This window comes from Crinia signifera, chromosome 5 (assembly GCF_055691185.1).
Source record: "Crinia signifera chromosome 5, ASM5569118v1, whole genome shotgun sequence".
NCBI lineage: Eukaryota > Metazoa > Chordata > Amphibia > Anura > Myobatrachidae > Crinia > Crinia signifera.
The window spans coordinates 118,781,761-118,808,986 of record NC_139221.1 but is presented as its reverse complement, the minus strand read 5'-3'; positions in this window follow the sequence as shown (position 1 = coordinate 118,808,986).

The following is a 27,226-nucleotide window of genomic DNA, read 5'->3' as shown; positions in this document are numbered from 1 at the left end:
GGCCCTGGCATTTTGAGCACACAGGCCCACCTTGCGCTGTGAAGAGGGGGCGTGGTCTCATGGAAAGGAGGCGTGGCATTACAAAAAGGAGGCATTACACACCGTTATGCCCATTACACATGGTGGCACACACCGTTATGCCCATTACACATGGTGGCACACACCGTTATGCCCATTGCACATGGTGGCACACACCGATATGCCCATTACACATGGTGGCACACACCGATATGCCCATTACACATGGTGGCACACACCGTTATGCCCATTACACATGGTGGCACACACCGATATGCCCATTACAGACTATGACACAATACATTAAGCCCATTACAAATTTTGGCACACCTCATAATGCCCACTACACATCATGGCACCCACCATAATGCCCATTACACATTGTGGCACAAACTGTAATGCCCACCACAGAATATGACACAATACATTATGCCCATTACCCCCTCACACACACACACATACACATACATACAAAAATTAAACACACTTTGGAAGCTTACTGTAAAAAAACCAGGATGACAGAGGGTTAAATCTTCCTGTCGTCTGTCTAGGCTCCCTGTGATGTGAAGCAGCAGCAGCTTGTAGAGGGGGAGGGCCGGGCTTGTAATCGGAGTGCAGACTGCAGAGTGAAAACTTCCGTGCTTAGTAGCAGGAAGAGAAATCCATCACGCAGCAGGCAGAGGACGCAGTTATTAGTGCCAGCCTGTGCGGACATCTTGGGAGGTACAGATCAGCTCTGTAAGTGAATAAGCTTCCGGTGCTGCTGCCTGTCATACACACTGTGACAGGTAGTACTAGTGCAGCGCAGACCGGAAGGAGGACAGCAGAAATGATAGAGAATGCAGAGCGGGGAGCGTCGTCGGCTCTCTCTGTCTCCTCCGTGGGACCTGTCATTCTCTCTTACACTAATTACCGCGCTGCGCTCAGTATACAGAAAACCGGCCCACAAGGCCATCGGCCCTTCTGGCATTTGCCAGAAGTGCCAGATGGCCAGTCCGGCCCTGCTTCTCCTTATAACCCGCCCCCCAAACTCCCATTGACTAGTTTCACAGGGGTCTGGGGGTGGGCTTGTGAAACTTTGGGCTGAGTCCTAGGTGTTGCACTGCTCCAGATGCCCTCAGCCCTGGGGGAGGCCAGTCAGCAAAAATATTTTACCTAAGGTACATGATAACATGTATGTTATATGCACTTAGCGGTTCTCCCACCCTGTGATATATCGTGAGTCCTGCAGCCGCCACTGATAAGTTTAGTTCTGATATCCTGATGTTTTTGTAATTAAATTGTAAATGGTAGAAATGTTTGTGGAGGATGCCACTATCATTTCAACAAGCGGTGGAGCAATATCCAAGGCTTAGGTCTTTTCTTTAGCTTATTTATCTCTGGTCTTCAGGGCTTTGTTTCGGTTGGAGAGATTTAGGGACTGAAACTGACACTAGCTTAGAGGACAAGAAGCGAGGTGGATGTAAGTAACTCCTCCTCATAGAATATCAATGACTAGAAGGTCAACTTGGAGGCAAGATGATAATAGAGACTTAGCTGATATAAACAGGAACCTAATAAAAACAATAAGTCCACACTGAAATGGGGACTACAATATTGTATAATGGATCTGGACTGGAGCGGAATAGCTTGATACAATGAATCCAGGCTGGACTGGAAAAGTTTGGCACAATAGATCTGGGCTTGAACAGGAATGGCTTGGCACTACGAATAGAAGGAAACAATGTATCCAGGCTGGACCAGAATGGCTTGGCACACTGGATAAAGGCTTAAACCAGAACATATTGCCACTATGAATAGCTTCATACAATGGTTCCAGCCTTGATCAGAATGCTTGGCACAATGGATGCAGGCTTTAACCAGAAAATCTTGCCACTGTGAATAGCTTTATACAATGGAACCAGATTGGACCTGACTTGGCACAGTGAATCCGGGCTAAACCAGAATTGCTTAGTACAATCAGTTGCAGTAGCTAGAACTATGTGCTGGCAAGATATGCAAATACACAGGAGGAGCCACAGGATGCCTGAAGACAAACATTGCTCTGGCGCCTTCTGATCATTGGAAAGCAACTTTTATCCCTCTTGCTCCTCAGCCATTGGTTAACATGGTCAGCTGGACAGGAAAAGTCATCCGACTGGTTTGTCAATGGTCAGCGGACCAAGATGGCAGTGCCCAGAGACTGGAGCAGATGGGATCACCACATGAAGATGCCAGAATGTGAGTTATGCAGGAGCACTTGGGGGAGCATGAAAGACATTGCTAAGCAGTAACAGAGGGCATGATGCTGAAATCCAGAAACCAGCACTCACTTTCAGTGGGCTGGTAAGTTTTGACCATTCTGAATCCTCTCAATTTACAGGCCCAACATTATGTAGCTGGCCTGTCCTAAGTGCTTTCGCCAGATAACTGTAATAACTTTATAGGGTACATGCTGACTAGAATTACATTAGGTAAAAAATGTGTGGGGAGATTGATCTGGGGAGGTAGCGTAGTGATGTACAGTAGTAAGTGGATGAAGTGGCTAATTCAGGTTGGACCGCATAAGCAGTCCCACCCGTATTATGCCTGATGTTTTCTTGCATGCGCAGGAAGGGTTCCACGATCGTAGCTCAGAACCGCAAACACCTCTGCCTGATTAACTGGCAGAGTCTTTTGCGGGGAGGGCCAGGGGTGGGGTTGGCCGGTGGTTTTGGAAAATATCACTGGTCGTTCTTGTTTCCCGAGAGTGGTCAGGCCAAGGACTGCACTGCGAAGTGCAGTTTCCTTTTGCTTTTGCAAGCCGGGCTGCAACAGCAGCCTGAGTAAAGTTAACTTACTGACGCTGCAGTGGTAGAGGGACACCGTGACAGATGGTAGTGATGTTCCTCCAAACTACGACTCATCTCAGGCACACTGCGACCCGCGGGTGGGACAGTGCCTAAATAGTGGGACTGTCCTGCTGTTATCAGGACAGTTGAGAAGTATGCTTTGTATCAGTCCACTGTATAGAAAGTATAGATGTTACTGGAAAAGGTGACAGCGAGGATTCTGACAGCAAGGATTTCCCTGGCGCATTGAATAGGGTGATTGGCTGGCGCGGAGGTTAAATGGCGAGGATCACTTGTTTTCGGCGATCCCCGCTGTTTAACCCCCTCGCTGGCCGCATTGAATACAACCCATTGTAGCAGACCTAAATGTGACATGTAAATAACTTCTTTTAATAAAGTCAGTTATAACTGTATGATATATGAAGCTGTTATAAACAATTTGAAGTGAAATCTATTTTATTTTCTATATTGTAGTATTCATGTTGGAGGGAGACATAGACTATGAAATCACTCTGCGGGTATAGACATAATCAAGGAACGGTACAGCTGGACACAATGTTCTCTTATAAGACCTCTTCTTTAACTGATAATTATTAAGAAGATAACAAGAAACAAATGTGTGTTTTAGAGGAATTGTATTGCCCATCTAACTCACTGCTTGGCCAGTGCTGCATGTACAGTATTACATTACCGCCAATTATATGTTTGCTTCCTGACTGCTGTAAAACTGTTCCTATGCTAAACCACTGCACACACAACTAAAACCAAGCAATGTTCCTGGGAAAAGAACTCATATTTCTAATGTTGGTAACATCCAGACAATTTAATTCCGTAGTTGAGTAATCATTTTACTAAATGGTCTGTGGTTTATTTGTTACAGAAAACTCCCTTGTGTAAATCTGTGCGTACGATACAAGTACTAAGATGCCTCCTTTTAGCATTGTGTTACTGATTGGTATGTCCTTATGTGCCACCATCAGTCGTACCATTGAAACTTGGGCAAAGTCTATGGCTAGTACGGTTTCTCTATCTGACTATGGCCTCCTATGTCAGCAGCTGTGTACTCCCATAACATACCCACTGAGAGCAATATTTTTGTGTGCATTTCTAGCCACCTCCCAGACACCCTCCAGGAATATCCACTTTATCACAACTATCCGTGCTAAGACTGTCCATCTTGATACCGTCCATCTTGATAGTACCAATGCCTTTGTGTGTACATACATCGCATGAGTTTTCAGAAATATATGCGTACATGTACACCTATGTGAACATTGGCATTGCATACAGGTCTGAATCAGGCCATTAATCTTCATCTGCGTGCATTCACATAGTGCAGCACATGTGCCATTTATGATCTACTGTCAGTGACATAACAAGATTCCAGAGGGCTCTGTGCTGGCCCTTAAGAAAAAGGACATCATAACAGTGCACAGGGTCACTGGCACCAGGAGGTACAGTACTGCCTGGAGTGTGTCTGCCAAAAGACGCTCAGGGCAGCACTGCAGCAGTAATGTAGAAAGAAAGCAGTAATACTGGCTCCTGCTAGCCAGAAGCAAGAGCCGCTCAGTATTCTTTGTGGCGGCACCACTCACAAAAACCTAGTTACAGTGCCACTGACTCCTTTGCTATTTGATGGTTTGCATACTACTCCAATGGTTGGTTGGCTTTCACATTTGCAGTGGCCCCTACATATTGTCAGTATGCTGGCATATTTTGCATGCCATTATCTATACCTCCCAACTGTCCCCATTTTCACAGGACTGCCCCTTTTCATTTATCTTCACAGTGCACTATACCTGTATCTTCCTGCCGGGTGCGCCGTTCACCGAAAATGGGTCGCGCATTTGTGTGATTCGCTCACGCACCCCAATCATGGCAATGGAACGCTCATGCAACTGGCTCCATCTGTATTTCTCTTGACCTTTGTTTATGTTCCTTATATCCTGATGCCAGTAAATATATGTCTTCAGCTGTTGTTTGTGAGCCTTTCTGCCTTTAGTATTGCATGCACTATGGGTTTACGATCAAGCACCTGACTCGCCCACTGCAGAATATTCCACTTTGCCATCGCAGTATGTTTTGGGTAATTGTGCATCTGTAAGGTGAAGCACCATCCAATCACCTTAGCAGAATGTAACTGAACCTAAGCTGAGGATATATCTTTGTACACTCAGAGCCGAATTTCCCATTAGGCACGTGAGGCACCGGCCTAGGGGCGGCACATGTTTGGGGGCGGCACTTAGATGCCTGTGATAGTACTGTCAGCCCAAAATGTACCAATAACTGCAAAATATCCACTGTACTGTACTATATTCCATCTTAAATAGAGTATAAATGGATAGGACATGCAGATACTGCCCCTATAAACTGTCCTACTTAGTAAACATTATTGTTGTGCCTAGGGGCGCCCTCCTCCCTAAATCCGCCCCTGCGTACACTTTATCATTCACCTGTCTGCTTCTGTCACATTATCAATAAACACTAGTGACCCTGTGCCATTGGAAGCCATGCAGGGACATACACTCACACTGCCCCCTACTGTGTTATAGAAGATGTGGTATGCTTCGGATAATAAGCCATTCCACTCTTCTTCCTTTTTTTCTCTTCCCATCTTCCCATCATTGAGAGCTCCATTCACTGCAGGATTCAAAGCAGCCCAGCGTATCTGGGAATGCATGCCCCCCCCCCCGTAGTGATGTAAACTGTGGTGTAAAAGGCCAGGCCACACCCCTTTCAGTGTGGCCATGCCCCTTTTTGGTTATGTACACTTGGGTCAAGATGTGCTATACCTTGAAAAGTGATAAAGTGGAGAGTGATAAAGTACCAGCCAATCAGCTCCTAAATCAGGTTACATACTGGGTTTGAAAAATGGCAGTTATGAGCTTTTTGACTGGTCATTTATCACTCCCTATTTTTTCACTATTCAAAGCTTAGTACATCTGGCCCAGTGTGTCGCCACACCTGGTAACGCCTATGTATACATGCAGTCATTGTCCTGGGTCTGCAGAAGTGCAACCAAATTAAGAGGCATTTTAGTATGACTTTGATTGTCATAATTAATAGAAGTTCAACATTTTCTTATTGTGTCCCCTAACTTTATACCCTTTTTGTAGCCAAGTATGTTTTTATGTATTTCATTATTTGAATGTGTCACATTGATGAAATATCACAGTGAACGTAACATAAGCATATGCTTCGTGACTAATATTTGCTTTGGCCTGAGATTTCATGCACAAAGGTCAATAACAGGTTTATGTCATCAACTAAATCACCATTTCACCAGGGCTACGTGCACTCAGTAGTCTTTGCAATTGTGCAAGGCATATTACCATTTTAAAAGACCAACATTTTTGAAAGCGTCCATCATTTTTCGACTGCTCTGAAGTTCTATTTTTGGGATAAAGAAGTGGTAATTTATTTGTAAAAGGAATGAGTATTCGCCATGAAAAGTATTCCCTTTCTTCCCCAGCACCACCTTATTTATGGGAAGCTACTGCTCTTCCTGGCATATAGATTGCATCTACACTTTTATCCAGGATGTGTTATTTTACACAGTGTCCTGCAGGCAGCTGTTGTAACTAGGGATGCCAATCCCGGGGCATTTTTTCAATCTCGGGATCCGGGATTGAAAAATGCTCAATCCCGGGATTCCCAGGATCCCGGGATTGGCATCCCTACCTGTGCTGCATATTTGTGGATACCCACCCCCACACCGGCCGACCCGCACATTTACTTACATTAGTGGGCGGCCGGCCGGGAGTGGGTTCGGAGGTGCACGGTGCCTCCAGGCTCGTGCACCTCCTTCTTAGCAGGCAGGGCAGGCCGGAAAGGAGGCGGGCGGGCGCGCGAGCGAGCGGAGGAGACGAGAGGGGGCGGGCACAGGAGAAGGCTGCGCAGCGTGACCTCTACTGTCACGCTACGCTGGCCGCACGCAGAGGTCAGGATTCGGGAGCCGGGCAGCGTCTGAGCGAGTGCTCAGACGCTGCCCGGCATTAGACTGCGCATGCACAGTCTAATCCCGAAATCCCGGGATTGGATATTCCAATCCCGGGATTGAAATCCCGCACTTTTTGAGGCCAAATCCCGGGATCCCGCCAATCCCGATCCCGGGATTGGCCACCCTCGTTGTAACCAGTAGATCAGGTATGTGGAACCCTGGGCCCTCCAGCTTTTGTTGAACTGCACATCCCATTTTTAGAAAGTAAAACACAATTTTTTCATCTAAGCCATAGAAAAAAAGAGATAACGGCTGTACACATCTGTCTCCTGGCTACAGACTGTCACGTGTCTTATAGACAACAAGATTCCACTGTTTGACCTAGGAAATTCCAGATTTCAATAAACCAACCTGCTCTGTAGTGTTTTAGAAGTATTTATGCATTAGAATGCAATTATGAGGAAAACAAGGATCCAGGAAGCCTGGATGTGTCACAATTTACCCAGAAAAGGCAGGATTGGGAAACACATTCTGAAGTAGTAAAGTAGAGCCTGTACTGCAAAACAGTTTTTCTTTTTGCAAAGAAGTGTTGAGAAAACAACTTATCAGTACTACCTTACTTGTCTGCGTTCTTTATATGGCACCGGCAAGTATAGATGCATACGATAGGAATAGGAAAATTGTTGCGTTTGTTACATATTGTTCTTAAATATATATTTTCCCAACTTTTATTTCTGCTGCTGATCTCAGAATACTGAGCAGGCGCTGACGTCATGTGCGATGTCATGTCAGATTCTGCTAGTGGTGCCATAAATGAGTTTCTTTGCAAGGACAGGTATTTGCTGTAATCACGTGATCTGCTGAGGAGTCCCTGGTGATGGCTATTATTATCCCCCTTTGTTGGAACCAATGACAGATGAGAGACGGCAGCCCATGATTGATCCAACACAGAGGATGTTCTAGCATCCACTGCCCCACATCGCTGGGTACCACAATTTACAAATCGCATATGCTCTAACATATGTGATTAGTAATGTAAAAGACAGCACTTGCGATAAGATATGTCCTTCACGATGTAGGTCCTGCACTGGACTTCTGGGTCTGAGACCCAGAAGTCCCTCTGCTCAGGACGGATCCCCGACTCAGCACTGCAGAGGGAAGACCATAGGCCTCTATTTATTATTTATTTTTATTTATTAACAGTTTCTTATATAGCGCATACATATTCCGCAGCGCTTTAGTTGAACATTCACATCAGTCTCTGCTACAGTGGAGCTTACAATCTATATTCCCTACCACATGCACACGCATACACAGACATTCTAGGGTTCATTTTTGTGGAAGCCAATTGACTTACCAGTATATTATTTGGATTGGGAGGAAACCAGAGAAAACCCACGCAAACACAGGAAGAATATACAAACTCCGCACAGTTAGGGCCATGGTGGGGATCGAACCCATGACCTCAGTTCTATGAGGCATTAATGCTAACAATTACACCATCCGAGATGCCTAAAAAGCTGATACCCTCTGCAGCACTGTCCCAACAGTGGGGCATTAGAGAATACGAAAATGCGGTAGAAAACGTGATAACTGGGTTTTTACCATAAATAAATTTTAGATCATCCCAGCCAGGGTCTTCTTATCTGTACTGGTGTGCAGTCATCCATAGCGTGCTGCTGCTAGCAGTGAGTAAGGTAATTAATTAAGAGCCTATTCCACCTTTTCAGGTTTGTCACAATGCAATTAAACAATCAATCAATCAATAAATAAATAATAGCCTCGTCATGCTTGGACAACAATGAAAATGACTATAGGCCCGATTCAGAGGTGATAGCTGCTGAGGGAATTAGCAGTGTCCAGTGATCAGATAGACGTCGCTCTGATATAGTGAAATCCCTAATTGTGAATAAATGTGCATGCTGTGCGAATAGATGTGTACGGCTAGTGAAGAATTTGCAGCCGAGCAAACATGTCCACAACCATTCTTAAGACGCTCACCATCGCATGATTTTTCCATTGTTCTCCATTCATCGCAAGCGCCTTGTAGACCTGGACTTACTCAGCGACTGCGATGAAATCAGCCTAATCGAGGCCAGAGGTGATGTCACTGTCAGACACATCCTCCACTCCAATGCTTGGGCACGCCTACATTTGTTCTGTCGTGCCTGCATTTTTCATGGCACTCTCGTAAAACAGCCAGTTACCAACCCCAAATGCCAGATTCACCTCGTGAACGGTTAGCAAAGGAAAAAAGTAGTAGGATTTCATTGCTTGCTGGCATCCTCTGACCTGCGGAGATGGTCAGAAGCTCCACCAGACTCCTCACTTCCCAGGTAGCACACAGCTTCCCTGCAGCTTCTACCAGCCAGCACTCTGCAGGCACCAGCACCCTCCACTCTGTGATCAGCTACCAGCAAGAGCCAGGATCTCCTCAGGCTAAACCCTGCTCCTCCCTTCTCCTGCTTATGACTCACACAGGTCAGTGGTAGTAGACGTGAATGGAGCTTATAAAGAGCAGAGAAGAAGCAGGTAAAGGGGAGCAGGGAGTGGGCTGCAGGCAGAATGTGAAGTGGGGGGCACCAGCATTTATCTTGCATTCAGGCACCTGGAATGAACTTATGCTACTGTATCTTAGCACCACACTTTGAGCATTTGGAGAAATAAATACATTCTGGTACTGAAGGCCAGCCCATTGCAGAGTAGCTATTTGATGTTGCCTGTAAAAAACAGTATTATTATATATTCTTTACCATTATCCCTGGCACACATTGCCACCAGGGTTGGTGATTACCCTGGAGGGTGCCCCAATTTGTAGTTATTATATTTGGTGTTTCTATTACTGTCTGTTGAAGTTCATCCATGTTTGCAGAGATGTCAATTACTGTCTTTAAGGTAGCGCAGTGGTTCCCAAATGCGGTCCTCAAGGCATACCAACAGTCCATATATTAGGGATATGCATGCTTAGACACAAGTTATTTCATGAGTAACTCAGTCAGTTTGATTATACAGTGCCATCTGTGTCCCTTAAGGACTGCATTTAGGAACCACTGGGTAAGTGAATGATTACCTGGCATCATTGTGATTGAGTCCTGTGATATACATATTTACTATTTTATGTATCTTGATATTCCTTTGTGAAATATTTTTTAATTATTTACTAATTTCCACAACATTGAAGTTTATGTCCATCAGTTTGACTTGTCCACATTTCTCATACTTTTCATTGGTCCTGCCAAAATCGGTTAAAAAATGTCTTTAATGAATTTAAATATATCTCAATATATTTGTTTCAGCATTGTTTGGGATTTGTTGCCTGGTTACATTGGACAAAATTGTTAATTATGAAGGTAAATTTAAATGATTAAAAAATGTTTTATTAATATTGTTGTATAAGAATTTATGCTGTTCTTTGGGAAATATGATCATTTTCATTTTTAAACTAATTGTATGTTTAGTGTTTTACTGTTTAGTTTGAAAACCGCTGATATACATACATTTAGTGGTAGTTCCAAGATGATTTTATTTTGCTTTCCAATAATGCAAAAGGGGAAATAAATGAAAGCCAAAAGGAAAATCAATGAGGAACTAAACCAAAGTGAAAATAAATCAGCAACAAGCATCAATTTCCGATATACTCAAATACTACAGCAGATTCTGCAGCAAAACAATCAAAAGGAGTTTCATACAAGCAGCAATAAAGACTTTCCATGATGGATTTTTCAACAGTCGAAGTTTAGGTTCTACATTCAACCTATTCATTTAAATTGCAGATTTTCAACTGCTGATAAATCCAGCACAGACAAAAAACTTGGATTTACTGTATTAGTGAAACAAGCAAACAGGCACACTGGGAAATGCAGAGCATCGCCTCCTAACGTTTCACTGTCTGTAACTACCTAGTTTGTTGTATCACTGTTTCCAGTTGTAAAGTGCAATGGAATTTGCTGTGCTATATATGAAACTGTTAATAAAAAAAATTATAAATTGCAGAGATAATCAGTGCTGACTGCACATTGCATGGGTGCTGCTATTCCCTCAATCAGTGATTTTCAACCTGTTTCATCTCGCGGCACACCAAAAATGTTCAAAGTTGCCAAGGCATTCCATCAGGCTCCCACAGCAAAAAAACTAACCCATTTGCCCCCATTTACAAAAAAACAAAAAATAAATCACAGTGGTTACTACAGGTAACAAAAATAAAAATAAATTGGCCCTCACATGAAACATGGTTCCCACATTAAAAAAAAATCAATTGCATTGTCCCCCATTAAACACAAAATACAACACGAATGAACCTCCGGATGAACACAGTATAGTCTGTGCCAGGCTACTCTGCTTGCAGAACACTGAAGTGACCTTATACAAATGCCAATTGTTTCCAGTGTATAGTGCCCCAGAGGGGTAAAGTTCAAAAATGCCCTCATGTGAACACCATATCAGTCACTGCCTAGCTGCCATTATGTTCTCCTAGAGAGCTAGGGGGGAGAGTATAACAGCATGAAACCTGAGCAATCCCTTACCTTGCTCCCTATGACTCATCTTCACTAAATTGGATTCATGTCCTATGCAGTCTTTGGGCAGCTTCTTAAAGCAAGGTGCCCTTGAATCTGGACAGAAGGACTGACACCATTGATTTGAGAGAGGGAGCAGCCGCCAGCCAATGGTGATTAGTGGATGACAAAAGGAGGAGTGGCCAGCAGTTAGATCTGGACCCACTGAGACAAGTTTGGAGTAGGAAGAGACCTGTGAAAAACAGATGAACTGGTGGTGGTGGCTGTAAACTGTGGACATCTCTAGATCTTGGGTCACACAAGAAGCAGGTAAAGGGGAGCAGGGAGTGGGCTGCAGGCAGAATGTGAAGTGGGAGGCACCAGCATTTATCTTGCTTTCAGGCACCTGGAATGAAGTTATGCTACTGTATCTTAGCACCACACTTTGAGCATTTGGAGAAACTTGAGAACAGCTCAAGGCATACTAGTGTGCCACGGCCCAGTAGTTGAAAAACGCTACATTAGTTACAACCTATAATATTCTAAGTAGGAATATACAGTAGCACAGGTCAATCCTTGCACTGTATGCCCCTTCCCCTATGCATGCACATTGCACAGCAGAGCAGCAGCAGGGATGAGAGATGGATAGGAGCCATGGCTGAAGGGTTTCAGTGTTTGGGAGTGCCTTCCACTCCCCTCCTGTCCTCCATGCACTCACAATATGCTGATGAGGGCTTCTGCCCCTCTGAATCTAAGTGATGGGGGGTTCTCCTGCTTTCCACCCCACCCACAGGAGCAACTGGTATTTTAAACATTGGAATGCTGCTGTCTGCATTTTGACAGAGCCATTTTAATGTATTGATACACTGGGTAGTTGCCCAGGGCCCCATGATTCTAGCAGCTTCTTAAGACACATGCAGAACAATGCCTGGTTACTCTAATTGTGAATTACACACAATCAGTCCAGCCAGTCAGCATTCTCTACCTGCCTCCTAACCTGCAGTCAGACAGCAAAAGCTGTCAGCATACTGAATCCCTTTATTCAAAGTTGTGAAGAAACATTATTTTTAATTATGGCGATCTTGTATTTAATGAAACTATCAATAACTGGCCTCAGATTAGGGATGGCAAACTACATACAGTATTTAACAGTGGTACTTGTGTATTATCATGGCGCCCCTGATTTCCATCGCAGGGCATTGTACAACCACAAAATCGCGTCTCATCGCATCGCATGCCAATATGATCGCATGCGATGCAATGAGACGCGATTATACCCGATTTTTAATTGTACAGGCACCCAGACCCGATTTAACATTGTACACCCACCATGATGGGTAATGGCAATGTTAAATGCCCCCCCATTGTTAATGCCACCCCACTATCAACGCCAACCCAAAGCGTGGCGTGCGCAGCGAGCCCGCGAGGGGCGGCGGTACATGTCCTCCGACCTTTTCATACCCCCACTATCCACGTCGGTGTGGAGTTGATTTTATATAGTGTGGCGAGCACAGCGAGCCACCGAGCTTGAAGCGTGGCGAGCGCAGCGAGCCCCGCGAGGGGACGCGTAATACTTGTGAAGTAATGCGCGTACCCTCGCGGGGCTCGCTGGGTCTGGGTGGGCATTTAACATTGAAATTGCGTTGCATCGCATCGCATGCCATTATAATGGCATGCGATACGACGCATTATTAAAATTGTACACTCATCCCGGGAAAAGCCTCAAATCGGGTCCATCGCATTGCCATCGCAGACCTTAATTAGTGGTATGCGATGCGACGCGACGGGCGCCGTGATAATACACAAGTACCCTAACTCTTGTTGGTCTATGACTGATTTCTGGCAGGTATCAATGCCACACCATCGGTGGTAGCCCTCAATGTTAAGGAAACATTGCTTGGCTACATACAACAGAACCATTGGTAGCTAAATCATCACTTGCTTTCTATAGATGGTTTAAAACCATCAACCATCAATGATACAGCCATCAATGGCCATCGCTACAAATAACTTAATATTGATATTTTTATGGTACTGCACTTTATACAGGGCCTAATTCACAGATGTAAACTGATGGTTTACATACATTGTTAATCCAAAAGTATCTGTTCATACTCTGATACCACATTGCATGCACAGAGCTCAGTGTGCGAGATCACGTTAAGTGGTCCCTGAGCTACACTATGATTTATATGCTGTGCCCAGTTGGAGATATGAGGAAGGGCCAGTGAAAGCCAGGATTATATAAATGGAATGTTGGTCCTGTTTTCTAGGCTTGCTACGGCCAATGGCAGCATAATCGGACACAACTTCAATGGCTCTAAAAGTATGGAAAACCCAGCAATCCTGATTAAACCAATGGTTACTCAGATAAATGATGCCCATGCAGGCGATCTAATGCTGTGGCTTCAGATAGAGCAGCGGAGAGAGCTGAAGGAGACATCTATTTACAAAAGATGCCTCCTGTGGCATTAGTATATTACTACAAAGATGCATTGACTGTGCTTTGGCATCCATCTCTGAATCAGAGCCATATTCCACAATTATTATTCTATTTGGATTTTTTTTTAATGCTTGATAAAGGGATTCAAACCCACTGTAAATCACATTGTGACCATCCACAAGTCTTGGAGCTGATGTCATATTCCACGGTTCCACTCCTTCTTGTAACTGGGTCAGCTGCAGTAGAATCCAAAGAACTGGTTTTTCTTCTACTCCATGTCAATGGAATTTAGATATGATGTATCCAAAGGCTTTGAAGCTAATCTCATAATAACTCACTGCCACTGACCACATCAGATAATAGCATACTGGATTTCTTCTGTTCCACATTATTCAATCCACATTTGTAGTTCTGTAGGAACATTGTAAAAACTTGCAGATCTCTCCAAACATAGAATATTCCATACACAAGACACTACACTGCTTCCAATGAAATCCATGATGGAACCTGTGAGTGGTGTGTTGGGCACCAGTTGACAAAATAAGCTTGGACACGCCTCCTTCACCCAACCCCAAGTTCATGATATGCCACACCATGTGATCGGCAAACAATACTGACAGAATCCTGGTGACTGCAAAACACTGCAGAGAAATATAGAAATCAATTATCATATTTGTAGGCAAATACAGATTGTCAGAGCCAGTTATGCCAAGAAGGTAAAAAAATATAAAATTTGGATATTATACAGTCATTAGTAAAACCCCTCGTCAAAATGATGGCTTCTGCAATGTACTTTCTCTTTGAGCTGTGCCAATTTTTAGCTCACAAACTCTCCACCCCACCTCCAGTCCCTATCTGATCCTCCAATATCTGTCTTCACAGCTCCCTTTCTCCATATCCAGCATTAGCGTCCCTGCAAAAATTGCTTTCACTTTCTGTTATGACATCTTTTTGCACACAGATGAGTAATGTGGTCCATTGAGTGGCCTCTAGTGGTCACTGGCAGTACATTAGCCTTTTATATATTTAGATTAATCTGAGAAAGGATTGTAGGTGTCAGCAGCGTTGACACTTGTACTGCAGAGTCCCGGCGCCCTGAGAAGGGCGGCCCGGGTACTTCCGCCTGCGGCACTGGGTCCTGTGGTGTCACTTCCGCCTGGCCGGGACGTGTCACCTCTGCCTGGTCGGGGGACGCCGATACAGGGAATGTACAGGCCGCTTCACCCGGCGGTTGCCTAGCAACCGGTGCGCACTCGGCCACCTGAGATTAATTCCAATCACAGGGGGCCGGCCTCACGGTGGGGGCTGATTGGCCAGAGGATCTCTTTTAAGGGATCTGGCCCAGCTCAGCCCCGCCGGTGATATTGTTTCCTGCAGTGTGTCCTGGCTGCACTGCTGTCCTGTCACATCTTGGTCCTGTCCGGTCACGTCTTGGTCCTGTTCGGTCACGTCTTGGTCTTGTCCTGGTCCTGTCTTGATCCAGTCCCATTCTGGTCCGTTCCTGTTCTGGTTTTGTCTGGGTCCCGGTCAGTGTTGCTGTCGTCCAGTCCTGCCAGTCGTTCCCCGCCTGCACTTCTCCATCCTGTGCTGCCAGGGTTCGCAGTCTGGTCACGTAAGTGCTCCAGTGGAGCCTGGTTCTTTTACTTTCTTTATTATGATGGGCAAGCTGCCCTTTGTCCTTGGTTCTAGTTATTGTCTTGGACCAACTCTCTTTGATACAGAGAGGCCCACGGTTGTGGGTTTACGCCTGTTTTGGGGTACCGTCAGTTTATGTGTATCCAGTGTTTGCCTTGGTGTATTTTTGTTTGGTGGCACCCCATTCCAGTTATATCTTGTGTCTGTGACTAGGTCACACTCCCTGTCCTTGGCCTGGTGCCGTCAGTCAGGGTGTTCTATCCAGTTAGTGCCCGTTAGTTAGATCTTCTCTTGGCACTATCTCTGGTGGTCACCTTAGACTTGTCATCTCGTAAGATCTGGTTGCATCGGGGTCGGAGCCGGCTTAGCTCGCTTCAAATGCGGTGACTACAGGAGAAGCATAACAATCCGCAGTCTATGGTCACCTGCCTGAGAAGGTATGCACATACCCGCCATGTTACAGTAGGGTTTCAATGCAAATCTGAGTTTTATATATATATCTATATATATATATATATATATATATATATATATATATATATTTTTTTTAAATATCTTTTTGTCACCATGCAGTCTATTAACAATGTATCAAGGAAATTACAGCCAAAGAGAGATCAGCAGAAAGAGCAGGAAAACTCGCTGGTATCTGATGTCAGCAGCATTGTGATATGGTGTTTTCCAATCTAATTAGAGAACTGAAACATTTATGAAAAAGTCACTGCTTCTTTTTTCACACACCTTCAGGAAAAAGTATAAACTACCAGGCTCTGGCACCCTGGCGGAACCCCCAAAGTATTAATTAAGCAAGTTTCCAATTAGCTTAATTAACTCACTTTCCAAATTTGTTGCTTCTGCATCCAATGGCTGGAGCCGATCAGTATGTGCAGGGCTAGATATATGGGGGAATGTGGACCAACACTAAGGGTTAGATGTACTAAGCCCTGAAAAGTGATAAAAAGAAGAGTGATAAACCACCAGCCAATCAGCTCCTACCTGTCATTTCTCAAACACAGCCTGTGACATGGCAGGTAGGAGCTGATTGGCTGGCTGTTTATCACTCTCCATTTTATCACTTTTGAAGCTTAGTACATCTGGCCCTAAATCTTTTTGCCTGCTGCTGGATTTCCTGGTGGTCCAATGAATTACCTTAATGCCTCCTTTGCCAATGTCATTCACTGACACTGTGATTGTTAATAATGTGGCCTGTAAGTAATTGAGAATAATGGGAGCCACATTGATAATAGGACACTCCCATTATATATATCAGTTCTATAACACAATAATTCCCATTTTTAAAAAAATAAAAATGAAAATATAAATGATCCACAATTATAACACATGAAATACAACATTTAAACACAAATATACTATGTGTAAAATGTTTAATTGCTGTTGGGGAAAGCTGTCAGAAACTGGAACCACTTGTAGTTACTACTATTAATGCAATGTAATATTTTTAGCTACAATCTTCTCTATATGATCAAAGTTTCCACTCTTAATGAGCTAATCAGAATTTCAGAAATGTGTGCTTTGATCACAGTTATTACGGTAGACTATCCAGCCCATTACAGTCATTGTTTGCTGGTGATTCATAATTGAGATTATGTCAAGTAGTTTGCTTTGTGATTAGCATCAGAAATAAGTGCAGACAATTTACAGCATAGTAACCGTAGCCCTCACACTGTTCCAAATGTCAGCCATGACCACTCCTAAGTAAATAAGTAAATCACTATCATTAAGTTATTAAACTCTTAATCTATAAACAAATTAAATATGATTAGCCTGCAAATACATCACTACTTAATACATAACTTTCCAACTCTATATGTCATGCTTTAGAACTTTTATCTACTAATATATCTAACATAGAAAAGTATTAGAAGCAAATCACTTTATATAATAAAACATTTAATATTTTATTAAAAGATAAAAACCACACTAAAGGCCCATACACACTGAGCGACTTTGAGCTGAAAGCAGCATGTTTGAGCAGCTTTCAGCTCAAAGCCACCCAGGGTGTATACCCTGGCGATGAGTGGTGAGCGCTGCTGTGCGCTCCTGCATCATCGCCGGGAAAGCTGTTCATTTGCTGGTAATCCCAGCAGATGGGTGGCTTTGAGGACTGCCTTGCATAGCACTGCACTATGAAAAGTCGTCCTCTCCCCACTGATGGCGCCGGGCAGGGGGAAAGCCACTCATTGTGTATGCACTGAGCGGCTTTCCCCCCAGTGATGATAGCGGTCATCGCTGTCCATACACTCTGGGCATAGTCGTCCAGTATGTATGGATCTTTAATAGTATTTACCATTTATACAAAGGCACGTTGGCAGTTTGTATCCTTGTAACTTTCTCTACAGATTACACATCAGTTAATTCTTAAGGTGACCATACACGATTATCGAATGCGTTTTGTACTTTTTAAGTACAAAACGCATCTTATGTACAATAATCGTGGTGTGTTTATGGGCATTTGCGATGCGATGCGACGCGATGCGCGTTCCCGGGAGCCCGATATTGTATGTCCAAAAAAGTATGTGCAGCACATACTTTTTAGACTACATCTGAAAATTAACAGTACAAACATGGGTTAATCGCATCGCATCGCGCGCATCAAAATACACATCGCATCGCATTATGGCAGGAAAATTGTATAGAACCATTGTACAGTCAAAAACGCATAGTACAGTAAAATTGGTGCGTGTATGGTCACCATTAGTTATATAATTCATAATCATAGTTGCCCAATTTATTCAGATCAATTGACCATGAAATAAATATGCCTGGATATAAAAAGAATGGCAATATAATTGTTACCTAATTCAATTTAATTCTCATAACCATTATAGTTGGGAGAATAAAGGTATTTAGTATTAATAATAAATGGGTAAAAATAAACATGACTTACAGAGGAAAATTTTGGGGAAATGTTGCTATGGGCAACCAATCAGAATCTACTTCTTATTTATTTAGCACCTTCTAGAAGATAATAGGTAGTATAGATGATTGGTTGCCCATAGCAACATCCCATGTGAAACAGAACTCCCATCTTAGTAAATTTTCCCCACATTATCTTTCAAAGTGTCAGCATCTAATTTGTTCTGTGCTGGGGATTTTTAGCAGAGTGATGCTGAAATGCCCCAGCACAGGGGACTAAAGGGCCCCATACATCAGCAATTAATTGTGACAATTTTCAGATATGGAGATGATTGCCACAATTAATTTTAGATGTGTGGGCTCCCCCTTTTGGCAATCCCAATCAAAATCGCCAATCGATTGCTTAATCAGGTTTTTAACCCTTTCCCGACATTGCCTTTTAAGGTAATTTTTTTTTTTTTTTTCCTCCTTGTGTTCAAATAAGCGTAACTTTTTTAATTTTCCGGCTATATAGACACATGAGGGCTTTTTTTTTGCGGGACAAGTTGTACTTTCTAATGGTACCATTTACTATACCGTATAATATTCTGGGGAATCAGGAAATAATTCAATGTGGGGTAAAAAAAAAAAAAAACGCAATTCCACAATTTTGCGCTGGTTACGGTTTTTTTGGAGTTCATAGTTCGTTTAAAATGATGGGTTATCTTTATTCTATGGGTCGTTACGATTCCGGTAATACCAAACTTATATAGTTTTCGTTACATTTTACCACTAAAAAAAAAAATAGAAAATGTTACGGTTTTTCGAATTTGCGTCGCGTCGCCATGTTCTGCGGCTTATAACTTTTTTATTTTTCCACCTACGGACCTGGGTGAGGGCTCATTTTTTGCGGGCTGAAGTGTACTTTTTAATTAATACCATTATGGGATATGGGCGACTTTCTGATCTCTTTTAGCTATTTTTTTTTGGGTAGGCGATGCGACCAAAAAGCGTAGTTTTGGCGTTGGGGATTATTTTCCGTTTACGCCTTTAACCGTGCGGGATAACTAATGTTATATTTTAATAGATCGGACTTTTAGGAACGCGGCGATACCAAATATGTTTATTTTTTTTATTATTTATTTATTTTTATTTGGGAAATGGGGAAAGGGGGGTGATTTGAACTTTTAATATTTTATTATTTTTTTTTTATTTTTAAACTTTATTTTTTTTTTTTTTTTACTTTTACTACAAGGCCCCCTAGTGTACTTGACCACTAGGGGGCGCGATCGCCTGTACTAGGTTCAGCCATAGAGCTCTATGGCTGAACGTAGTGATTTTTTTCACTTCCTATTACATCCTGCCTGAGGCAGGATGTAATAGGTATGAATACACGGACAGCACAGGGGTCTACATTAGACCCCTGGCTACCATGGCAACCGATCGGCACCCTCCGATCGCGCTGCGGGGGGCCCCGATCGGCGCCGGAGGGGGGCGCCCCCCCTCCGATCAGCTATTTAAGCACTGCGGGCGCTTTGCCCGCGGTGCTTAAAGGGTTAAACGGCCGCGATCGGCGAACTCGCCGCTCGTGGCCGTGAGAGCAGGGACATGGCTGTAATATACAGCCATTACCTGCTCTCTATCAAGCCAGCTCACTCCGTGAGCTGGCTTGATTCACCCCCAACCGACATATGACGTAAATGTACGTCATATGTCGGGAAGGGGTTAAACATGTTTAATAATCTGGTATTATCTGCAGATCTTTTTTATATGTGTGGGCATTCCCAATTTGTCTTCTTCATCTATTTACATTACAGCAATCGATTGGGCAATTTCCAGATATGAAGGGGGACATTTACCAAAATGGATTCGTAGAAAAAAGGTGTATTCGTAGGGAGAAATACACCTTTTTTTTACGAATTTGTATTTTCGGGATTTACAATCCCAAAAATACAACAATTCGTAGTCCTAAAGATGGAACATTCGTATTTACAAATACGAATGTCCTACACCATCGATAGGATACGACAGAAATCACCATTCAAAAGAATGGTGGTTCCTGATGTACTAAGCAGCCGTACTGATAATACGGCTGCTAAGTGGTGTGAAACACCCACGCAAATACGACAGAAAAATAGAACACCATTTTCCTGTCGTATTTGCTTTAAGCCTGCACGGATCAGTCAGATCCGTGCAGGCTGCGGTGTAAAAAAATAGAAAAATTAAATAAATAAATAAAAAAACCGGCGTGGGGTCCCCCCCCACAGCCGAAACCAGCACCAGGCTGAAGGAGCCGGGGCCGGTAATTAAAAATCAGGGAACCCGACAAATAGGGGTTCCCCGATTTTTAACAACCAGCCCCAGGCTCCAGGTCCGGGGCTGGTTCCCAAAATACGGGGGACAAAATGACTAGGGGTCCCCCGTATTTTAAGAACCAGCCCCAGGCACAACCAGCCAGCAGGGTAATGTCACAGCCGGGGGACACTTATAATATAAGGTCCCGCGGCCAAAACATTAACCCTACCGACCAGTCAGCCAGGCCAGGGGCCCTGGGGGAGTGGGGACCCCCCCAATGAAGGAGTCCCCCCCCTCCAGGACTTACCTGGCCAGGCTGAAGCCTGGTGCTGTCCCCGATGCCCCTGGGCGGTGGGCATCGGGCTGATTCAAGTGTAAAAAAAAAGATGAAACTATTGTTTTTTACTGTGGCACTACAAGTGCCAGCAAGCTGGGACTTGGAGAACCACAAGTCCCAGCCTGCTGGGCATTAAAGGGCACGCTGGCACTTGTAGTTCCACAGTTAAAAAAATAGTACACAAAACACACTGACACACATTTAAAATAAAACTTTAATACATACAAAGCTCACACATACTAATACTTACCTATCTTCTTCCCGTAGGTAGCCCTGGTCCTGATGTCCTGTGTCGTCTTCGGGATCCATGTCGACGTCCTTCTTCATGTCGACGTCACTGTCGGCGATGGCGTCCCCGTCCGGATCCGACGAAATCCATATGGAAGCTGTGGAAGGAAACCATACTCACCTGTCCCAGCGCGACGTAGTCCAGGTAAGTGTCTTGGCAAAAAAACAAACCGAACACCCGAAACCAGACCGGACAGAGGGAGCCGCACGGTGTTTGTGTACATCGTGCGGCTCCGCCTCCCGAATGCCGCTATTGGCCGCCTTGCGGCCTAGCGGCTCCTGATTGGCCGCTAGGCCGCAAGGCGGCCAATAGCGGCATTCGGGAGGCGGAGCCGCACAATGTAAACAAACACCGTGCGGCTCTCTGTCCGGCTGGTTTCGGGGTGTCGGTTTGTTTTTTTGCCAAGACCCTTACCTGGACTACGTCGCGCTGGGGCAGGTGAGTATGGTTTCCTTCCACAGCTTCCACATGGATTTCGTCGGATCCGAACGGGGACGCCATCGCCGACAGCGACGTCGACATGAAGAAGGACGTCGACATGGATCCCGAAGACGACACAGGACATCAGGACCAGGGCTACCTACGGGAAGAAGATAGGTAAGTATTAGTATGTGTGGGCTTTGTATGTATTAAAGTTTTATTTTAAATGTGTGTCAGTGTGTTTTGTGTACTATTTTTTTAACTGTGGAACTACAAGTGCCAGCGGGTCCTTTAATGCCCAGCAGGCTGGGACTTGTGGTTCTCCAAGTCCCAGCTTGCTGGCACTTGTAGTGCCACAGTAAAAAACAATAGTTTCATCTTTTTTTTTACACTTGAATCAGCCCGATGCCCACCGCCCAGGGGCATCGGGGACAGCACCAGGCTTCAGCCTGGTCAGGTAAGTCCTAGAGGGGGGGGACCCCTTCATTGGGGGGGTCCCCACTCCCCCAGGGCCCCTGGCCAGGCTGACTGGTCGGTAGGGTTAATGTTTTGGCCGCGGGACCTTATATTATAAGTGTCCCCCGGCTGTGACATTACCCTGCTGGCTGGTTGTGCCTGGGGCTGGTTCTTAAAATACGGGGGACCCCTAGTCATTTTGCTGCGCTCGCCACACTTCGGGCTCGGTGGCTCGCTGCGCTCGCCACACTATTCTATTCTCAACTCCACGCCGACCTGGATAGTGGGGGTATGAAAAGGTCGTAGGACGCGTACCGCCGCCCCTCGCGGGCTCGCTGCGCTCGCCACGCTTCGGGTTCACGTTTATAGTGGGGGGGGGTGGCGTGGGGGTGCATTTAACATTGTAAGCAGCACCCTTTAGGGTGCTTATACGATTTTTCATCGTATAGGGGGTCAAAATCGCGTCGCATCGCATGCCATCGGGTACATGGCATGCGATGCGATGCGATACATTCATCGTACGATGTACATCGGGGGCGCCGCTATAATACACAAGTACCATTTTGTCCCCCATATTTTGGGAACCAGCCCCGGACCTGGAGCCTGGGGCTGGTTGTTAAAAATCGGGGAACCCCTATTTGTCGGGTTCCCTGATTTTTTATTACCGGCCCCGGCTCCTTCAGCCTGGTGCTGGTTATGGCTGTGGTGGGGACCCCACGCCGTTTTTTTTTTTTATTTATTTATTTTTCTATTTTTTTTTTACACATTGCAGCCTGCACGGATCTGACTGATCCGTGCAGACTGCTAGAAAAATTCGTATTAGCGGCCGTATATATGGCCAGCTAATACGAATCATTACACCATCGGAGGGTTACAAAGCAGTCGTATCTGACCTCTGACCCCTGACCTCCCCCTTAATCTGGTTCTGGGTGTAGCCTAATCATGAGAAGTGTGGCCATGCACCTTTAGAATAAAATACAGACAAAATACAGTAGCACTTTAAACGCCTCCCTGGTCACGCTGCAACCCATCACACAGCAGCATGTGCTGGGTTGAGAAGAGCTGCTGCAGGTAATGGGGGCCCCATTGGGCCCCTCTACCATTCCTGGGTAATAACTACAACTCTCTCGGAACCACTGCATGCGATCGCACGCATCCTGCTATGCCACAACACTCTTGCTGCAATGCAGGTTTGGTTGTCATTGTAGGGGGGTGGGACCCCATTTGTTTTCGGTCCAGATTTACAAAGGTATTAAAACAAGGGGCTGACCAGGTTTGGGGTCTGGTTGCCATTATGGCAGGATACATTTGGTGATTCCAGGGAAAGGGGTGATCATACACTCGCCCATAAGCTTGCAGCAGCGTCCTCTTACCTCCAAGTCTGTCTGTTGTTACCCAGTTAGTTTTGTCTCTGTCTACAATTGTAAAGCGCAACGGAATCTGCTGCGCTATATAAGAAACTGTAAATAAATAAATAATAACTCTTCCCTCCTGCCTACAGCTGTTGGGTCAGCTCTAGTAGCAGAGCATGGATGTGTGCAATGCAGTACATCAGGGCAGGGAGAGAGCAGAGATTCTGCACAGCCCAACCAGTGGCGCCGGAACGGGGGGGGGGGCGAGGGGGCAGCTTGCCCCCCCCCAAAATTACTGAGGCGCCAGTATGTCCGGCCCGCCCGCCTATATTACAGCCGCCCGCCCGCCTATATTAAAGAAGTATCATCCGCCCGGCCGCCTATATTTCATACCAGCCGCCGGGGATGGCTGCTGCTGCTGCCGCCGGGGAGATGTGCATAAGACGCGCCAGCCAATCACTGCCGGCGCATCCCCTCCACATACACTGTTATTGGCGGGCGCGTCTTCTACACATCTCCCCGGCGGCAGCAGCAGCAGCCATCCCCGGCGCCTGGTATGTAATATAGGAGGGCGGGCGGGCGGATGATAATACATAAGTAATATAGGGGCGGGCGGGCGGCTGATAATAAATCAGTTACATAGCCTGGCGGGCGGGTGGGCAGCTGATTAATCAGTAATATAGCCGGGCGGGTGGCAGGGAAGATGTGCGCCCGCCAATGCTGCTTCTCTCACCCTCCCTTCCCCAGTGACTGACACATCCAGGGGTTGTCATTTACCCCTGGATTCACACCCAAACAGGTTTATGTAATTATGTCTGATTATCATAATCAGACATAATCACATAAATCTGTTTGGGGGTGACACTGCCACTTTTTCCACTTTTTACGAGTAAATGACAACCCCTGGATTAATGTCAGTCCTGGTGTCTCTGGCCACATGTATATGCCGCTGCCCGGTGTATAATGCCCACGTGTATATGCCGCTGCCCTGTGTATAATGCCCATACGTAAATGCCGCTGCCTTGTGTATAATGCCCACGCATATATGCCGCTGCCCTGTGTATAATGCCCATGCATATATGCCGCTGCCAGTGTGTATAGTGCCCGGGGGTAACATATAGCAATTTAGGGGGCGCCAAAATGAGATTATATCTTGCCCCCCCCCCCAACCTAAAAACGTTCCAGCACCTCTGAGCCCAACACATGCTGCTGTGTGTTTCCATGGAGAAGGTGATGGCTGCTGCTGATCAACAGCAGTCTCTGATACTCCTTTGCTCTGCTGCAAAATATGGTCAAAGGAAGGAAGAATGTGTTACATAGGGGCCATTGCTGTAGCGTCAGTTGCCATGGCGGTTTCAGCTTATTGCTGGTTATTGGGAAGAACCAACATATTAATATTTGGTGGTGAACCAACACCACCACTTTTGGCAATCAAATATATATATAAAGAAATAAATTATTAGGTAAATTTGTTTAGATGTTCTTTGTATATATATAGTATGATCATCAGAATCTTACACCCCTGCTGCAATGATACTAGATTCTGGACTCTCACATAGTTCAATAGGAGTAAAACAAAGAATATTTGATCATTGCGTCTGGTGCAAATGTATTATTATTATTATTTTATTGGAAATAGGTTACAGGAGGGACTCCATGCCTTTCCCCACCTTTTTTTTCAATGTCAGTATAGCTCGGAGACTCAGGGCTGGTTAATGATTTGAGGAAAGGACACAATGCTGTGTTTTATTGTAAAACATTCTTAGAAACTTTTAAACCTTATTTAAAAAAAAAAAAAAACATACAAAGATCATAGTAATACAGTATGTGCAGCACTTTAATCCCACCACACATTGATGGCAGATTGTCGTATATGTGGATGAGAACCTAGGATCCAATGATCATCAAGCAGTATGGTTTAGTATCAAGGCAGGGTGCAACTCCAGTCACACAAAAACAAAGGTGTTGGATTTTAGGAAGGCTGGCTTTGCATAAATGGGGAGATGTTTAAGCGATTCATTAGCGGATTGGAGGAACTTGAAAGGAGTGCAGGAGAGGTGGAAAAATTTAAAAAGTGCAATACTAAAGGCAACGGACCTTTGTATCAAAAGGGTTAAGAAAAGCACCTGGAAAAGGAAGCCAGTGTGGTTTACTAAAGAGGTATCAACAAGTGTGAAATCAAAAAAGATGGCCTTTAGGACATACAAGCAGACTCAAAATAATAACGACAAAGAATTGTATCTTGCCAGACGGAAGGAGGCTAAGAAAGTTATCAGGCGTGCCAAGGCACAAGCTGAGGAAAATAGCTCAATCAGTAGATAAAGGAAGCAAAACTTGTTTTAAGTATATAAGAGGCATGTCCAAAGTCAGGCCCGGGGGCTAATTGTGGCCCCTGCTGTCATTTCATGTGGGAAGCACAGCACAGGACACTAAAGGTGGGGCCCCGGCGAGCGCGCCATTACCTTGCTGTCTGCTGCAGTGAGGAGCTGCCGGCCGCCACAGTCAGATGTGTTTGGCGTCCTACCCCTGCTGCTGCAATCATATATCACCCTACTCCACAATCACAGTGACAGCAGTGTTTGGGGAGGTGGGCAGCAAGGGGTAAGCTTGCTCCCGTAACGTGCAGAGCGGAGGAGGGCAGCAGCGGGAGCCCAAGCATCTCCTGTCCTAACAGTGCCTGCTTTACCTCTCCTTCCTCTGGCTCACACAAGGGGCTGGGAAACATACAGAAAAGGGAGGGGGCAGAGTGGGGGACATACAGTGAAGGAGGGTCAGGCTGGGGGACACACAGTGAATGGAGGCAGTGATGGCCATTCAGATAAGGGGGGGCAGGCTGGGGGACAGAGTGAATGGGTGCCGAGTGGGGAACATACAGTGAATGGGGGACATACAGTGAAGGAGGGGCAGGCTGGGGGACATAAAGTGAATAGGGGCAGGCTGGGGGAAATACAGTAAAGGGGCAGGCTGGGGGACATAGAGTGAATGGGGGCAGAGTAAGGGACCATTCTGATGTGATTAATGATTCAAAGAATGTCAGGCTGAATGGTCGGCCCCCACACATTTACACTTCACCAAATCTGGCCCTCGTCGCAAAAAGTTTGGACACCCCTGATATAAGTGAAAGGAGAAAATCAAATGGAGGAATAATAAGACTGCGGATAGACACTGAGAATTTGGTGGAGGGAGACAAGGCAATTGCAGATCATCTAAATAATTACTTTTGCTCCGTATTCACTATAGAAGGAGAAGGGAAGGGACCACAGTTAAACTGCAAGGACAGTCATAAAAATAAGGTAGAACGAAGTACATTTACTAGGGAGAAAGTCCTAACAGAACTTTCAAAACTGAAAGTGGATAAATCAATGGGGCCAGACGGAGTGCATCCAAGGATACCAAAAGAACTAAAAGATGTGTTGGTAGCACAATTAACAGATTTATTCAACCAGTCACTAGATACAGGTGCAGTTCCAGAGAACTGGAGAAGAGCAAACGTAGTTCCACTGCACAAAAGCGGAAGCAAAGAAGAAGCAAGTAACTACAGACCAGTGAGCCTTACATCAGTAGTAGGGAAATTAATGGAAACATTATTAAAAGAAAGAATAGTGGAGTATCTTAAATTAAACAATCCAAAACAGCATGGTTTTACTGCAGGGAGATCATGCCAAACAAATCTTATTGACTTTTTTGACTCAGTGACCAAAATACTAGATGAAGGGGGGCTGTAGATGTGGCATATCTAGACTTTAGTAAGGCATTTGACACTGTCCCACATCGCAGGCTGCTAAATAAACTTGAAAGTGTGAAACTTGAAAGCATTATAAAACAATTAAATGGATAAGAACCTGGTTGCAGGAAAGGAAGCAGACAGTTGTAGTAAATGGAGTG